This window comes from Anas acuta, chromosome 1 (genome assembly GCF_963932015.1).
Source record: "Anas acuta chromosome 1, bAnaAcu1.1, whole genome shotgun sequence".
Classification (NCBI taxonomy): Eukaryota; Metazoa; Chordata; class Aves; order Anseriformes; family Anatidae; genus Anas; species Anas acuta.
Genome location: NC_088979.1, coordinates 135,963,453 through 135,981,499, shown reverse-complemented (window position 1 = coordinate 135,981,499; position 18,047 = coordinate 135,963,453).

Here is an 18,047-nt window from a genome sequence, read left to right as displayed (position 1 = left end):
TGAGTCTTGCTTCCTATCCCTTTTGCTACCACCCACATGTTAATCACAACAGCTGTTGTGGGGGCAACCTGAATAAAGGAGATTGTTTCATACAGATAGCTGTACTTTGTAAAATCCTACTGAATTTCCTCTGTTTTACTCCCTTATCATCAGCAACATTAGAAAAAATGCATGCGTGGAAAAACAGATTACAAATCCTGGGAATTTTAAAATACTTCTTGTAATTGCTGCTCCATTCTGCAGTTGCCAAGCTTTTATTTTTTATTCTTCTTTCATTTTTTTAAAGTGCCATCTTTTTCCATTGCCAAAGTACAGCCATCATATAATTTAAAACAGATGTCTTTCTGCTCTCTACACAGTCTTGCAGAAAAGATTTTCTTTACCTCCATGAAAACACTAACAGCAAAAAAAAAAAAAAAAAAAAGTGACAAAAACGTACCCATCCTCCCCCATCTACTTCTATGAAGTGTGAAATTCAATGCTTCATTAAGTCCAGTTAATTACTACACCCACCAAGCACATGACCATTGTTTCTTTTTCAGATGAAAAATGTTGCACATGATGAAATGTAGTACAACTTCGGGGTTGCATTAAAGAAAAAAAAGCATGGTTCCTGCACATTTTCAACTTGGCCTCCTTGCACATCCTGCCTATTTATAGTATCCAGCTAATGCTTGGATTTATACAACTGAAGTTAACTGCAATACATTCAGAAGAAGATTTTGTATCTCAGGATTACCAGTGTATCTCAGCTGAAACTGAAATCTAAAACTACAGTGGGCAGATTCAACTTATCTTTGTCGGAAAGGGTGATCTTTGGCAAAGAGAGTACCTGAACAGCATAAAACAAAAGCAGAAAATGCAAATGCTAAACTTTGGCTCTGTAAACCTGGGCACTTCATAAAAGAAGGCCTGATTTTGTAGCACCTCCAATGTCCCATATGTCTTTACAACATCCATCAAGGATTTCCAATTTACTAGCTCCTATCAAATTTGCAATTGCAGCAAATTTAACAGTCTTGTTTTTTCTTATAGACCACTACACAGGACTTCCATCTATGGTCCTGTGGTTCTCAGACTATGGTTTGAAAATCACTGCTACAGACCACTGGATTTAGTCTTGCAAAGCTGAATGCAAATCTTTTTGAGCTCTATGTTCTGCAGGAAAATAAATTGTGAAGACCCCTATTTCTGAGACAAGCTATGGAAATTTTATCTTGCTAATTGGGGTGGGTAAGGGGAGGGGAGGGAGAAAGAGGGGGACAGATAAAAGCTTCAAGATACTTCTGTTTTTCAGACAGGTCAACTCCAATGATTCAACTTGCCCCAGAAACTCTGCTATAATCAGGACTTACCCTGATATTTTCCTGTATAAAGGATGTCAAATTTAAGGTATGTTTATTTCAGAAGAGAAAAATAGTGATCCTAGAGCTTCAACCTTTGCATTATGTGACCTCCTGAAAGATTACTCTCTTACATTACTGTATGCCTGCCCACTTGATTTTCTACATGGCACATTTGCATAGTTAACATGCCTAAAATAGACAGCATAATGGATAGTGAGGCACTCCAAGAGTTTGAAAGTACCAGAGGGAAGGTTGCTCACACAGCTTTCATTTGGCCTCTCTGCTTACACACTATTGTCAGGGCTGGGATTACATTACCAGATGTTACAGTTCTTCTACCACCTATTTTCTCTTCCTTCTCCACCTCCCCTGCTTTCTCTCCACCTCTGCATCCATGCCTCTGTCAAAACCAAAATCCACTTTTTGTCTTCTCATCAGTGTCACCTGCTCCTGCACTTTCCTTGGATTACCGTCTCTGCTCCCACCTGTTACTATCCCTTTTCTCACTCCTCCTTTTTTCACCACATCCAAGGTCTTTTCAACTGTTTTTCCCCTGGTTCCTATCCACTCTCCATCTTCCCTTCTCTTTGGCCAGCTAAATCCAACCCTCACATCACAAACTTCAGCTTCCTTCATCAGTTTCCTGGCTCAGAAAGTCTTTTTTTCCTTGTTTTGCCTTTAAGAATGGTAAGACTGTTTTGGCTGAGATTTAAAAACAAACAAACAAAAACACACACACACACACACACAAAAACAGTTTACAAACTTTCAGCTTGAGAGGTCAAAGATGAGGCAGAATTACAACAAAATGAAAGCAGGAGGTGGGAGACAGCCCAGAAATGTGCTGAACAGCTGCCCTGCCTCTCAGATCCAGCTAACACATTCAAAAGTCTTTTCACCGCCCATTCCTAGATAAGCTAAGACCTCAAAGGGTAACCTACATTTAGCACATCATTGCTGCTCTGGTCTAAAGTAATTACTACACTTACTACAAAACTTAAAAGCTGTTAAGAGACATCAGATGATGATAGTTCTTCATGGCAGCCACGCTGTTACTGGACCTCAATAACAGACTCCTTTTAGGCTCTGTGCACTTGGCAGTAGAAGTGCATTAACAGTAGAGTTCCTATTGCAGCATTTGTTTCATGATTCCTTTTAAATACAGACATTCATTTGGTATTCAAGACACACTCAAAAAAAATGATACCGTTTACATCTACACTATGAAATGACTCCATGCTCTCAAGGAAGGGATGTCAAGCACAGGAATTATTTGGCTTAGTTTTAGGTATTCATGGCCTCAACACGTGGACAGCACTATTCCCAGTACAATGCACCTACAGTGCAGTAAGCAATGCATGTTCACTTATGAGTAAGTGCCCTTGATCTCCTAAACCACCACAGAGAATTTGGCAGTCTTGCAGTAATCCAGAAAGTAGGGGAATGCTGCCTGTATTTAGTCAGCTTTCAAGAGTTTAAAACATTCTGTTATTTGTTTATAATTTATTGAAGAGAAAGGATGCTGTAATAGTATCACTGGAGGTTGAAGGTCTTTAGTACAACGCAAATACAGGAAGCACAAACTACCTTTGAAGTACCACACTATGATGGTTCCTGTTATAAAATGTAAACCATCAGCATGAGTCATGTCACGTGAGCAATTAAATCATTAAAACACTCAGTTTGTGCCCTACTGAGACCATCAACTGTGTCAATGGCGTCAGGAAATAGCAGGTAAAGAGCTGTTTTCTCCCAGTTTTAACACAAGCAAAACTGGAACACCTTGGACAAATACTTTTACTTCTTTATCAGAGTTCTGATTCAAAACACTTTTCCACTTTCCTAAAATGTTCTGAGATCTACTGAAAGCCTCTTGTAGAAGTACAAAACATTATTGAAAAGCAACACGTATATACACATTGCCTTTTTTTTCAATGGCTAGTTATCCCAGTTCTTTCACTTAGGCTTTGAATACAGCCATCAGATAGTAAGCCATTGGCTTCAGACTTCACCAGGCAAAGGTGACCATGCTTAAAGACAGTTTCTCATTAACCTTCCACTAAGATGCTTCTCTAGACATTGACTTCAGTGGAAGTTATGCACAGAACTTCCCACACAATTCTTTGAAAATATACCCCCTAGAGTCCTCTCTTTTAATCAGTTTCCTGGACTCTTCTCACAACTAAAATAATTTTTTCCTATAGTTAATGTCAACTAATTTGCTGTGGAAAATATCTATGATCTAACACTCTCCATGCCCCTCCTTCCAAATGAGTTAGTGATCCAACAGAGTGCTTTCCAATGAAACTGTCATGAACTGTCCATTTTCAAGGACTGGTGCTGCTCTCTAACAATGCAAGTGAGCATTCTCTACACCTTATTGGGTGCAAAGTGAAGTTTGGACTTTATAGGATACCTTTAATACCACTGTATATATTGTAGACAAGCTTCCCTTTGGCAAAACATCAGGAATTTTTCAGAAAATAGATTTATTTATATTTTTCCCAGAGGAACTACAGGGTAAGGTCTATGTATGTACTACTAAAAATCATCCATGAACAGCAAGATATTGGGGAGGCCTTTCTTAGCATGAATGTGTATGTACAAGCATGTTGGAGGTGGGAGAGCTTTGTGTAGATTAGTGCCATTAGAATTACATTTTAGAAGATCTAGAAACAGAAAATTAGGGCAAAATGTAAAGAGAAAAAAAAATCTCACCTTATAACCCGAATTTTCCATTATTTATTCAAATATTCCATTTCGTCACTACATGGAAGGAGTACAGAGACTTACTCTGATATATTTCAAATTTTCACTCTGTTGATCACTTTACCTGTGTTCACAAACATGTTCTGCTAAGCATTGTCCTCTTTCATTCACCCTCTTGTAGCTGAGAGGACGTGGAAACACAAAAACACATCCAAGTAAATCACTGAGTGCAGTTAAACGTTTATCTAAGTAAAAACAATTATTTTTCCAATAAGAAAAAAAAGTGGCTGTATACCACTTTGTCAACAGTTCAGTTCTGTGACCAGATAAACCCTCAGTGTCAAACACAAACTGCCCCAAGTCTCCTCTCATCCAGACTGGCACTCATAGGGGTGGTGACTCAACACTATAAGAACTGGGGATATTAGCAACCGATTCCTCAGTCAGCCTCTTAGGTCAGTCTGCTTTTGCAATTCTGAGGTCAAACAGAGAAGATTTAGTGCCTTGCTGTACCCACTTAAAATGTCTACTATTTTCAGTGCCAGCAGGTAAAAAGTGTCTGTAAATAGATTCTTTTCCTTTCACATTTCTCCAGATCCTGTTCCAATAATAACCAAGAGAGATTTACCAGGAAAACACAAACTTAAACTTTTTCATAAGACAAAATGGGCTTATCATACTCTTGTGGACAATAATGTGTCTTCTCATTGATCAGCAAGGACAGCCTACTCACACATATGAATTCACAAGAGATAAAGTCTCCCTGTAACTCATTAACTATACTGAGAAGTTAACTTAAGTGTACCTTGTGTTGGTGGGCTTGTTTTACAGCCTCAAGCGATTTGAGTCTAACACAACAATACGAGTCCCACAAGATTACTTAGAATCAATCTGTATGGAAGTATCATAAGGCCTCCTTGACCAGGGAGGGTCTGATGCCATACGTGAGTACTTGGTATTGCAAGCATGGATCACAGAGAGTTTCTACACGTTTGCAGGATATAGCGTCTCTCAGTCACACACAACAAAATTGTGGCAATGCACAGCATTTGTAAAACTGAGGAGGTACTCCTGGGAAGTACAGAGGCAGAAGTACCTGCAGTGCTGGGACAATCAGAAGGCTGGTCTGCCAGTACGCATGGGTAGCACAGGACAGCAGTGCTGACAATCACTTGGATGACAGTTCCAAATGCTAAGTTCTAAGGAACTAGCTCCAGTATAAAAACTCATAAAACTTAGGAGGTTTTTAAGTGTGAAAGATACATAGTGTCTGTTCCTTAAAAGGCCTCTTCTCCACTAGCTTGGCTGTTGTGCAATGGATAAAGGAAGTTCCTTACAGGACAGGATAGAATTGCTTATATACAGAAAATGTTATCTACATTAATGAAATTCAGATGACATCAGCTGCCTCCCCCCACCACCTTGTTTTTTTGTTTTTGTTTTTGTTTTTTACATTGCACTCTTACATCAGGACTATGTAAGGATAAGCAGATCCAGAGTTCTCAGCTTTGCTCATTTTCAGAGACTCACTATTGGCAAAAGAAGAGAACAAAAACATTAAATAAATATAGCACAATCACTAAGACTGTATTTAAGTTAGTCAGATAATGATAAGATGACATGGGGTAAATACTAAGAGTTAAAGAGCAGCTCTAACGACAGATGATCCATCATTTATAGTTAATCCATTTAAGAGACATTTTTATCAGGCAAAGATCAACCCACTGGGACCATTAATAGTTACACTTATAAAAAAAGACAGCAGCCAGAGATCAACAGAGACAGACATAACAAGAGTTAGTCTCACAGTCCAAAATCACCAGTAAATTTAGAACACACTTACATGAACAATTTGCTGTGCATGTCATTACTTAAACAGCATTATAATACGAACATATGCATGCATAATGAAAAACAACTACGAGAATCTAATTAAAAGTCTCTGGAAAACAAGACCTCTGGAAAATATGCAGCTCATCCTAGGTGATTTTTAATGCATTAAGAGAAAAAAGAGCACACTGGCAAGTTGCCTGAAGCTGGAAAAGAGCAGTCCATGATGTGATCCCATTTGTCAGAGTCTAGGTAGGATTATATGAAATAATCTACAGTGTTATATACAATGTCTGTTAGGTATTGTGAAAGGAATGCTTGTCTGGGTGCACTATAAACACCCTGCAGAGCTTTTGTTGATGTTAGCAGGAGCTATCCTTGGGACCAGTGCCCATGCATCAGACCTGCTACAGGCTGCACTCACCCACTCCCCTGAGCTCAACACAGGCATATTCAGCTTGTCTGAGGGCAGCTCCTTCATGCAACTGGAAAAAAAATATCTGTAGCTAGCACACTAACCAGAGGTTGATCTCACTCTAGATTCTTGGGAGTCATCCTGCATTTCACCAATATTTTCCCTTCTGCCACTAGACAGGACTAGCAAGAATGAGGAAGATGAGCAGCAGCAGATGAGATACATGGCTATGTCAGAACAGAAGTCAAGAACACAGACACTTCCTACCAACAAAATTTATGTGCAAATTTGTCATGATATTGTTTCCAAGACCAGACTAGCAATTCATTTATGGTCATTTTCTTTAGCATCCAGACTTCTGCTTCTGTTGGACTTGATGAAATGAGGTACCACAAGAGGCAAAGCTGTCAACAGACTGTATGTATCAATTGCAAGGGCTAGTCAATATGGTAATTCATGGCTTTTGATGACCTTGGGCAGGCAGGATAATCTAGGGTTATATTAAACTGCCCTTAATCAGGCAAACCTTCCATTGAGTTCAGTAGTTGTTTTGCGTGCTTAAAAAAATATTCCCGAGGAGCCTTCAGATTTTGTCAGCAATTGTGATTTGTTTTCAACACAATTTCTCTTCTTGTCTGTAATGATCTGTCTCTTCTTTGCATACAGAGGTATCCCAGTTCTAGCCTCTGATGCCCTTCCCCTTCATTCCTGTCTTCCAGGACCATCCCATGGGCCCTCTTTTGAGAACAGATTTATATGCTGTACATATAAGGTGAGCAGGCTTATAGCTTCATAGCTTCTGGCACAGGGTACAAAGTAAAAGCAACAGAAACACTGACATATGCAGCTGTTTTTTTAAATCAGGGAAGGCCAAGCAAGGTGACCGCTGCCAGCCAAGTCTGAATGTATAAAGAGAACCACTTCCAGAGAGAGGGCTCACAAAGTTCTTGAAAGTGGGACCACCTCAGAGATGAAGTTAGTCCCTCCCCCCCGTCCCCCCCAGTCCTCCCTGACCTGCTTCAAACTCAAGCAAATCAGTTTTTCCAAGCCTCTCACCCCCTCCCTCCCCTTGAGCAGTCTGATTTTTCTATGTGAATATTTTGGCAGATCTCAGAGCAGTTTTACTCATTCACTTAATAGTCACAAATAATGGCTCTTTTTCACCAGCTAATTATTTCACCAGTCTCACAGATGCATGCCTTTCCTGAACGTCTATCAAGGAGGTACCTGGTGCCCACATGAGAAACAAAAATTTAATGAAAAAAAAAATGATGCATTCTCATTTCTTCCCTTCAAATGGTTTTGTTCTGTGGTTGCTAAAAAAAAAAATAATAATAATAAAAAAAATAGTCCCATGTATTTAGGACAGTTTACAGGACATAAATGAAGAGAACCACTGGAGGTCACTGTGACAGAAAAGGAGAACGTGTCAGATGAAAGCAAGACCTCCAATACACCAACCACCCGCCTGACGTGGTGGTGGTGGCAGTTGAAAGGGTGAGAAAAGAGACTGCATCTCCAGCCTGCCTTTACTGGCACTGACTGCAGAAGCAAGGCCTGAGACGGGGCTTATGTCCACATCAAAAGCTTGAATTCTGACCAGTTTTCCCTCTAAAGAATCTCAAACTTTTATCTACTGTATATACTTACATATTTACAGCCTTCAATCTAACAGTGAAGTGTCCTGGCCTGCTCACAACCTTCCAGATTGGTGCTGTGCTGAATAGACACTTTTGTAAAAAATAATGTTGTGTTATATCTTACATACATAATACCATTTTGCTTTCAGACATTCAGGGGGATGTTAACCAAAGGCTGCTGTATGCAATACATGGGATTTGCTCCTAAAAGGAGAATCACAAATTGGTTACCAGTGCTGCCAGCGCTTCAACCAGAACTGCATAGCTTGAAATCCTTGTTCACTTTATTAATACATGTGTAGGAGGGAGGGAAGGAAGCACAGTGAGGGCGAGGGGGGCAAGGCAAGAAACATCATGCCTTTAAAATGTAGGGGATCATTCTGTTTTTTTTCCACCCTTCCTCCCAACAGCTGTTAAATCCCACATTTCTCCTGAAATGCCTGCTGCCTCTGCGACAGAGGTATGCATAGCAATCATCACTTGCGATGGCTGAAATCACTTGGCTGGACCCACAGGAGAGGAGGTTTGCAAGTTCATTTGGAATAAGAATCCAAAAAGCTATACAAGCTTTTTTTACTATTATTATTATTTTTTTAATTATTATTATTATTATTTTTAATTTTCTTGCCCTTCAGAGGCCCCCTCTTTCTCCTGCAGCTTCCTTTCCTTTCCACCCCATAATCTCTTTCTCCCTCAGATGAATTTCCACTGTGCCCTTAATCTACCCTGTTGCCCTCCACAAGTTTCTGGTAACTTCAAGTTCAGTACAGAATACCTTATAAAAGGAGAAGAAAAGCAAAATATCTTCAATCAAATAAAAGAACAAAAATGAAGCTCTAAATGCTACATCTTGCAAATGATACTTCTTCAAAAGCAGCTTTCCTTTCTGCCCTGTTTTTTGTGTATGGCTGTATGTATTTTTGACTAATAACTATGCATACATGCACATGCACGTACGAGTGTGTGTGGGAGTGAGAGCCAGAGAGCATATAAAGGGTATTTGGGGATTCTTTGGTTTTGGACTCACACACAGAGTTGGGGGAAGCAAGTTATAAACATATAGGTAGATCCAAGAATGAATACTTTAATATTTGCAGATCTTGACGACTGCCAAATGCTAGCATTTCAGGGATGCATATTCACATGCAGCTGGAGACACAGTTTGGAAGATACCCAACATTTTGCCAGTTAGGTTCCAGACTTGAAAGATCTTAGCAGACCCATATCTATATTTCAATACTGAATAGGGAATGTTTCCCCTTATTCTCATAAACTAATAAATAATAAACCATACTAATTAACTAATAAACAAGCAAAATATCTTGCTGAGAATAGGAGAGGGGAAATAAATCCTGGTCTTTCTAGAAATAGCAAGTTATTCTTCCCAGGGTCTCCATGTCAACCTGCTAGCTCCCTAACCTGGAAAAAGACATGAAAGTTTAAGCTCAATAAAAATCAACACAGAGTCCCTTTGGGACGCCTCACCTTCATGATACCTTCTAGGTATTTACGTTAAATGGTTTGGTGCAGCTAGACTTCTTATTTAGTTTCATTTTCTTAAGGCTATCACACACTCTACCATTCCTTAGCTTGTTTACTGCTAGTCTCACCAGTAAGCCAAGTGCCAGTTTTATTTAATTTGTTTTTCCAGTGGCAGCAACAATCTGTGTGGAAAGCATAAACAGAGGGAAAGAATCTGGAATCAGCAAATGGTGTGCACAGCTGCACACCATAATTTTTGCTAGTGAAAGTTTTAATTCAGTTCATCAGAAGAAGAGCAGAAGAGTTGGAGGCAAAGAAGAGGTGGAGTAGTGGAAGAAATACAGCAAGAGGAAATAGTAAAATCCAAGGCAGCTGGAGAATCTTGGAGTCATCATAATTAAGGCCCAACAGGTTACAATTCCTCCAAAATGAGAAGTCAAACCCTAAAACCTGCCAACAGGTCTTTAAGAGGGATTGCTCAAAGATACAATTCTCAAGTACATTGTAATGGAAACAGGAATATTGTGTTCTGCCTTCATTTCACTCACAGATAACAACATTCCATAAAGGCATAAAATAAGAAGGAAGAATTTTGACAATTAATACTCAGGAAACATAATTTCAGTCCATAATTAGAACAAAACTACAAATGTTCAGAAAAGGATCCTCAGCATTTAGAGGCTGGATTTAGATTCAGGAATAAGAAGTATGGATCCTAATTTGTTCCTAACTAAGTATCTTCTGATTTCAAGCCTACCCCTTAAAGGGAAAGCAGATTTTGTACTTTCTAGAGCCTGTGCATTTTAGTCAATCAGTTCCTCTGGATGGGTTCTGTCACATGCCTTGCTGAAAGATTCTTGTAGACCATGCTCACACTTCTACAGTCATAATTGTTTTTTATGACTTTATCCATTAGATATTACCAACTGGCTTGTGTCCAGGGGCAAGGGGTGATCATGACTATTGCTATTATTGTTAAGACTGAGCTCAGAGTCATTTGATTCTCCTTCAGCTTGGGTGATTTCCCCTCTCCCCTCAGCAGACCTATTTCACAGGAGCCTGTAGTCTTTCATTTGACCACCCATCTTGTAATTTTACTATGATTTTTTTTTTTTTTTTTTTTTAACATGTGTGTTTGTGTGAGAATAACAGTTTAGGGAAGATTCTACAGTGCTTTAGGCTGCATTTGTATGCTAGGTATTTGTATGCTTTATTTTTATTTTTTTCTGGGTAAGATCTACTCATGGCAGTGCTTTCGGATGAGGAGTTCAAAATATAAGGCATTAGACCAAACTAGAAATGACACAGGTGGAAAGATTAAAAATTACCTTCAGAAGCCATGCTCCATTGTCTTTTGCAAAAGACTGCACTATTTAGTTAAAGGAGTTGACAGCAGTAGCTGTCTTGTTCTTCTCCTGATGGGTCCTGAAGTAGGACAGGCCTCCTCTTGCTCACAGACTGCTGTGTGAGAGATGATCTTGGATTTTCTGCAGCTGATAAACCTGCTGAGAGGCCTTTGCACCTTTTGATTCCCTGGTGAGCATTAACAGTGAGCAGAAGTTGAGGGAGAATAGAAGAGAGAAGGTGATGGCCCACAGCTGTGACCTCTTGGTGCAGTATGTGCCCACAGAAGATTGCACAAGAGGCCTTCACTCTCTGCCTTCAGCCCATTTCCAGATTACAGCTGCAGCTGGCCTTGTCAGGCTTGGATTATTGTCCAAACAATGCTTTGGATCTCCCCTTGGCATTTATTTAAGTGTTTAATTGACTGCAGATATCAGTGAATTGCTTATTTGGATGGTGGTAATATTGCAGAAGCACAGCATGGTTGTGCTCCATATATTCCACAGCTGCCTTCTGTCTGTGGGGGAAATTGGAGACTTCAGCTTCAATCTCGGTTTAACACAGGTCCTATAAGGGTAGTTCCCATGTGTATTTCAAAGATTGCCTCTTGCCCTGTATAAACTTGCTCAGCCACGGTCTGCTGTAATAAAAACAACCCAGATAAACCATTCAGCTCACAATCCTTGATGGGAGAGCCAAGGACTCAGGCCATGGTGACATGCTGACTTTAAACAGACTGGTCTGTTCTTCACAAAAGGAATGGTCCTGAACGTGTTCAGCTGCTTCTTCTTGCCACTATAGTTCCACTGCTAGAGGTTATATGGCCATGTGGTAGAAAGGTCAGGCTGAAGAGCAGTGGTCCTGCCAATCAATACAGGAGAGGCAGCAAAAAAATAAAAAAAAAAAAAAGGTGTCCAAGGGTACAATGGAGCGGACAGAGGGGACACATAGACTTGTGCCAAACTAAAGTAACCATTCAATAACTGGATAATAACTGGATAACTGGTAGGATGTCAAAACCTATGATTGCAGAATCTGTCCTGAAGTGAAATATTCTCAAACTTTTGACAAATGTTAACAGCCTTTGCAGTTTTCTTTTAATACACCACCACACAATTAATCAAAGTCTTCTCCCTTTTAACAGTTGTTGGCATTCATACTAATGTCTTTAAAAGAAAAAAATAAGGCTCTAAATACCAACACACATGCAAAAAGAACTTAAAGATAAAAATAAATGCAATAAATATTAATACAAACATTTTCAGTCATTTTATTATTATTATTATTCCATATTTAAAAATAGCTACACATGTGAACACAGTGAAAAATGTATCTGAGTTTTAGCAAATAATTCAATGTATGGCTCTAGAGCCTTACTAATTTCCTTGAAAATTACCTTGAACTTCTATACTGTCAGATCAAAAATTGGCTAAAAGACCATAAACAAAAGGGCAATAAGAAAGACTGCATTTTTGTCACAGCTGTCATGTGAGTCATAGATTTTCATGTGCTTTCAAAGTATCCGTGACTTTTGATATTCAGTGATTTTGCATGTGGGCTGGTAAACGTGATGGTTAAAGAGCTGAACCAATTTCTCTGAAAACCTTGAGTTCTGCCAAGTTAAACCCTAGACTGCACGGGAGGCTAATAGAGAGCAGGAGCTCAGCAACAACACTGTGGTTACACAAAGGATCAGACCAGTGAATTCTCACTGAGAGCTTTAATTCCTCCAGGGATAGAAAGATTTCTCTTTCCCCACAACATTTGCAGTTAGGCTGAATTTGCAAAGGCCAGCTCTGGCAAAATAATGTCTGAAGCTAAATGGCTTCTCACAGCAAAATACAGCATATTAATAGGAGAGGAGAGGAGAGGAGAGGAGAGGAGAGGAGAGGAGAGGAGAGGAGAGGAGAGGAGAGGAGAGGAGAGGAGAGGAGAGGAGAGGAGAGGAGAGGAGAGGAGAGGAGAGGAGAGGAGAGGAGAGGAGAGGAGAGGAGAGGAGAGGAGAGGAGAGGAGAGGAGAGGAGAGGAGAGGAGAGGAGAGGAGAGGAGAGGAGAGGAGAGGAGAGGAGAGGAGAGGAGAGGAGAGGAGAGGAGAGGAGAGGAGAGGAGAGGAGAGGAGAGGAGAGGAGAGGAGAGGAGAGGAGAGGAGAGGAGAGGAGAGGAGAGGAGAGGAGAGGAGAGGAGAGGAGAGGAGAGGAGAGGAGAGGAGAGGAGAGGAGAGGAGAGGAGAGGAGAGGAGAGGAGAGGAGAGGAGAGGAGAGGAGAGGAGAGGAGAGGAGAGGAGAGGAGAGGAGAGGAGAGGAGAGGAGAGGAGAGGAGAGGAGAGGAGAGGAGAGGAGAGGAGAGGAGAGGAGAGGAGAGGAGAGGAGAGGAGAGGAGAGGAGAGGAGAGGAGAGGAGAGGAGAGGAGAGGAGAGGAGAGGAGAGGAGAGGAGAGGAGAGGAGAGGAGAGGAGAGGAGAGGAGAGGAGAGGAGAGGAGAGGAGAGGAGAGGAGAGGAGAGGAGAGGAGAGGAGAGGAGAGGAGAGGAGAGGAGAGGAGAGGAGAGGAGATTGTAACAGAAAAGCACTTCACCTGCATCCCAGCATTTGTCATGTCTCTCTCATGACACTTCTATAAAATTGTAAGAGTACTGAGTCAGACCAAAGATCTGTCTGGCTCAGTACCCTGTCTCCAACACTGGCCAAAAGCAGATGCCCAGGGAAAATTATAAGCAAAAGATGCAGTGATACTTCCTTGGAACACTCTTCCAACTTCCAGCAATTTGCAGTTTGGGGACTTTCTGGTTTTGTATTTAATAGCCTTATTTAGCTTATTTTTTTTGCCATGAATTCACCCACACACTTTTTGAAGCTGTGTAATTTTTTCTTGAAGTTACAGTCAGTGAAAATTAATCAAAGAATTCAGTACTAAACAATGATAATAAATAAATATTCAGAAAGCCTAACCAAATTTGCCAAAGGTGTTGCCCTTGGTCCTGTGGTGTAACATTCCTTAAATAAATAAATAAATAAAAAGAAATAAGGAGAAAGAAATCTTTCTATCCCTCCATCAGTTGCCTTGTCACTTAACCAGTACAGAAAAGTGGTTGAATATCTCAGGATACACTAGAGCTAATTATACAATAGATCTGCTATATATACAAAATACATAAACGAGAAATAAAGATGGAAAAATAGTGTTTACAGTAAGAGATGCTGTTAATAGCTATTACAGCATGGAGAGAGATTTCAGACAGACAGATGATGGTTTCCTTAAAAAGCAATGATCAGACTATTCATCCATTTCCAACTGCACTTGTTCAAGTAGAAGATGAGTTTTGCAAAGGGATGCTGTTTTTTTGTTTTGGTTTGGTTTGGTTTTTGTTTTTGTTTTTGTTTTGCTAATCAGTCTTAAGATCTATTGTTTCTTCTTTACATTCTGTGTTAGAAGAACAATTTCAGGAGCTGGAGAGCTGGAGTAAGCTTGACCAACTATATTCTTTTAAAAAATCATACTTTGAAAGGTCTTTCGACTATAATTAATTAATTTATCATAAGAATGATAAAAAAAAGGCCTTAAATCTTTCTCACAAACCTCTCCTATTTTGTCAGAGGTGGAATCTTCATATGCATTAGTACATATAAGAATTGTGTCTGCTGTAACATGCCAAATTCCTTGGGGTACAGATTACGTTCTCCTCTATTGAATGTATCATCTCTGATCTCAGACCAGTTAGAAACACAGTGAGATTTTTTATTTTTATTTTATTTTATACTGGCACATTTTATTTTCATAAACACAAGTCGGGAAAAATCATGCCAATCAAAAAGTCAAGCTGCAGAAAAGATTCTATGGACATTGTAGAAAATTTGTGGTATAGGCCTTTAAAGCCAGGTTGATTACACGGAGTAAATCAAAATTCTTCATTGCAATTCTGCATTCTGTTTTCAGAAATGCCAGGGCAATTACGTGTCCTTGATTTGCATAAGCAAGTATAGCATTCATGCATACAAAGGAATATTTGTAAGAGGAATAATTACAATGACATACCAAAATAAGATATTTGGTAGGGCATTGGGTATTATGGAAAAGTCAGCCTAATATAGCATCCTTATTCTACATGTACATATCTACTAGTCACTGTAGATACAATAAAACTCAGAAATAATCATGTGCATTGAGACAGACCTTTGGTGTGGAAGATATCAGTTCAAATTATTGCACTTCTATGAAGTCAAATTTCACTAAAAGTGAGGTCTTCAACTGGTAGTGCTACTAGCTCTGTCTTAGATACCTACATTGGACACATACTTTGGAAAGACCTACTGCTTTGCAGGTAGTGTTTCCTTGGGATTCAAAGTCGCAATGGTCCAGGACTGTAGCACTGTGGTGGAGCTGTAGCACTGTGGAGCTGAAAAATGGTCATGGAGTAGGCCATGGAATGCCTGCCTCTGCCATTCAAGAATCATTTGCCAAAACAAAGGAAAGATCTTCTTTTCTTATGCTGCATTCCTGAATGTTTTATTTATCTTTTGGTCAATACAATACATTACAATACATTTGTTTTCTATTCCATGTACAAATCACTGAGACTTATGTGGTGTCTTTAGTACCTATCTGATAGGCAAGAAACCCTGTTTTCTTGAAACTACTCCCCTTTGTTTTTATTATTTTTATTTATTTTAGTTAAGGTACATATTTCTATGTATCCATTTGGGCAGATTCTATTGTGATAGGTTACTTTTTACTTTTAATGTTCTTGATCTCATCCCTTGAAGAGGGAAAGAAAGATTTTTAAATTACTTCTGCTTCAGTCTCTTAAACCAGTGGCCCATGGGAATTCCACAGTGCCATCTACTGCAAGATACTAGAATAACTGATAATGCACCACTATTTATCCAGTTGATCTTACCTTCCTAAGTTGTTTCAAGATCTCTCTTCTGCTCAGATTCCAGCATATTTTGTTACCATGCCAGTTTCTCTGGCTTTCTTTTGTGCTGTACTTGTGGTCATAGCGCTGCACTATTTGTTTCCAACCCTAATTTTTCTTTTTTCTTTTTTTTTTTTTTTTTTTTTTTTTTTTTGTGGGTAGGTGTGGTAGAGCCATGCTGGTTTCTGAAGCATGACTATCCCCACTGCCAGTTCACTGGCATCATCTTTCCTTCAAGGAGACCTTGAGAAAATTCCCTTCAGAGTCTGCCCATGATGATTGTTCATTGGCTAGAGGGTGAAGTAAGAGATTCAAACCAAACAAAGCACTAACATCCTTCCTGAGGGAGCCAAATATGCTGTCTCTGCAGCTTCTGCTGGCATTGGAAGCAAGAGATCAGGAAAGAGAAATATACTGCTACTCAGTTTGAAAGTGCTAGAGCAGAGCCTGCATTGACTGACAATTCTAGGATGGCTTGGTACAGCTCAATACTTAGAATGGATCAAAGCAACCAAGGTTCACAAGATTGTGGCTTATTTTCTTTGACACTGCAAACTGTTTCTTTAAGATCAGATCTTGAAGCCAAGTGCTTCAGTGGGATACAAGTGGACTGTAGAGAACTTGAATTAATACTCTATCATGGTCTGATTTTCAGCTTATGTTTCTGTTTTATGGAAACATTAAGATTCACGGAGATACAGTAAGAAATGCTTATCGGTTAACACGATCACTATCTGACTTACTGTAAACCAATATTTGAAATAAAGTGTGTTTTGTTGTTGTTGTTTGTTTGTTTGTTTGTTTTTTCAGTATCTAAACAGTTTTAATATGTTAGAACAAATTTTCAAAAAGTTAATAGCTGATATCTTCAGACTCCGTATACTCAGGAAATTATTCTGTCCTCCATAGTTCTGCTGATAGGTATATCAAGGAAGCTTCACCTTTGACCATGGAGTTTGTAGCTAGAGAGGCACTTATCTAGCACTTGCCCACTATCTGGCTAGATTGTATTGAGCAGAATGCTTTTTACTGCAGCTATCACTGGCTGTAGTCTAAAAATCCCCGTAGAATAACAAAAAGGAAAAGGAATAGAATGGGGAACACATTAGGCCGCAAAACACAATATCCCTCCAAGCCAAAATAAGGTATGTTTATTCCCCAGACCACTTATCACCTCAAATTCGATTGATTATTGATCATATTAGGGGGTTAATACATAATTGTGCATATTACACAAACTGAGAAAAGAGAATGAACCCTGTTTATCAATTTATTTGTTTCTTTAAATTACAGGATGTCGTGTACACACAAATGTTTAAACACTGGTGTATGCTTGACAATTCCAAGCAGGAAGATTTCCTTCATAACTATAAATAGATCTGTAGCCTGTTAAGCACTAGCACAGTCATTAACAAGTTCTGTTTATTCTCTGATCAGAAAATAGATCTACCTACCCATGCCAAAAAGACATCAATATTTCTAAAATTAGGCAGGGAGGTCAGTAATCCTTTAATAGTACTGTTAAAAATTGGCATCCTAATTAAGTTATGAATTACAAAAGCTCTTTGAAACTGGAACTACTTGCTCAAGGAGCAAACAGATAAAGGAGAAGTTCCTCATTGACTCACAATTCCTTTCTATATAAGTAATGCCCAGGAATCTGGAGTAAGGATTGACCCCAACTACACAAATGTCTTAAGAGCTTTTTTGCTGGTTAGTAGGTAACCTACAGAAACAATTTTAAGTGTGGTTTTATTTTATTTCTGTATTTCTGTTTTGTTAGTTGAGTAAGACGGAATTAATTCTTTACTTGCACTTAAGTTGTTTTTGTTTTATTTTGTTCGTTCCATGGAAAAGGCAGTTGGCAAACCACTGAAAAATGTTAGCAGAATTAGAGTATTCCTCAACATGGGGCGCTGGACTGTGCTTGCAATGACCAACATTTCCAAGAAATACTCAAAGTTACTGAGGATGCAGTGAGGTGGTTCCCTGCTAAGCAGTATAGAGGTGAGTCTGGCAGCGTTGCTATTAGTGAGTGCTGTAGAAAAGGGGGCCTTACCATGGTACCTGCAGAGTGGGACAGTGTCTTCAATGCCTGAGCCCTGATGGTCACTCATAGATTTCTAGCACACACAGAGGAAACTGGCAGTGTGACCCCATTTACCACAATCCTAAAATATTTTTTCAAAACATTTTTTTTTTAATATTAAATCACAGCTCTCTTCTACCACACAAGGGATCCCCTTGAAGCCCTGATGGTCCACCTCTGCAATTAACCCAGAGTGTCCAGAAAGTTCACTCAAGCTCCCCACTTTGCAGAGAAGTGTAACTTCTCATTGGGCTGGGGGCTATCTTCTCATGCAGAAATGAC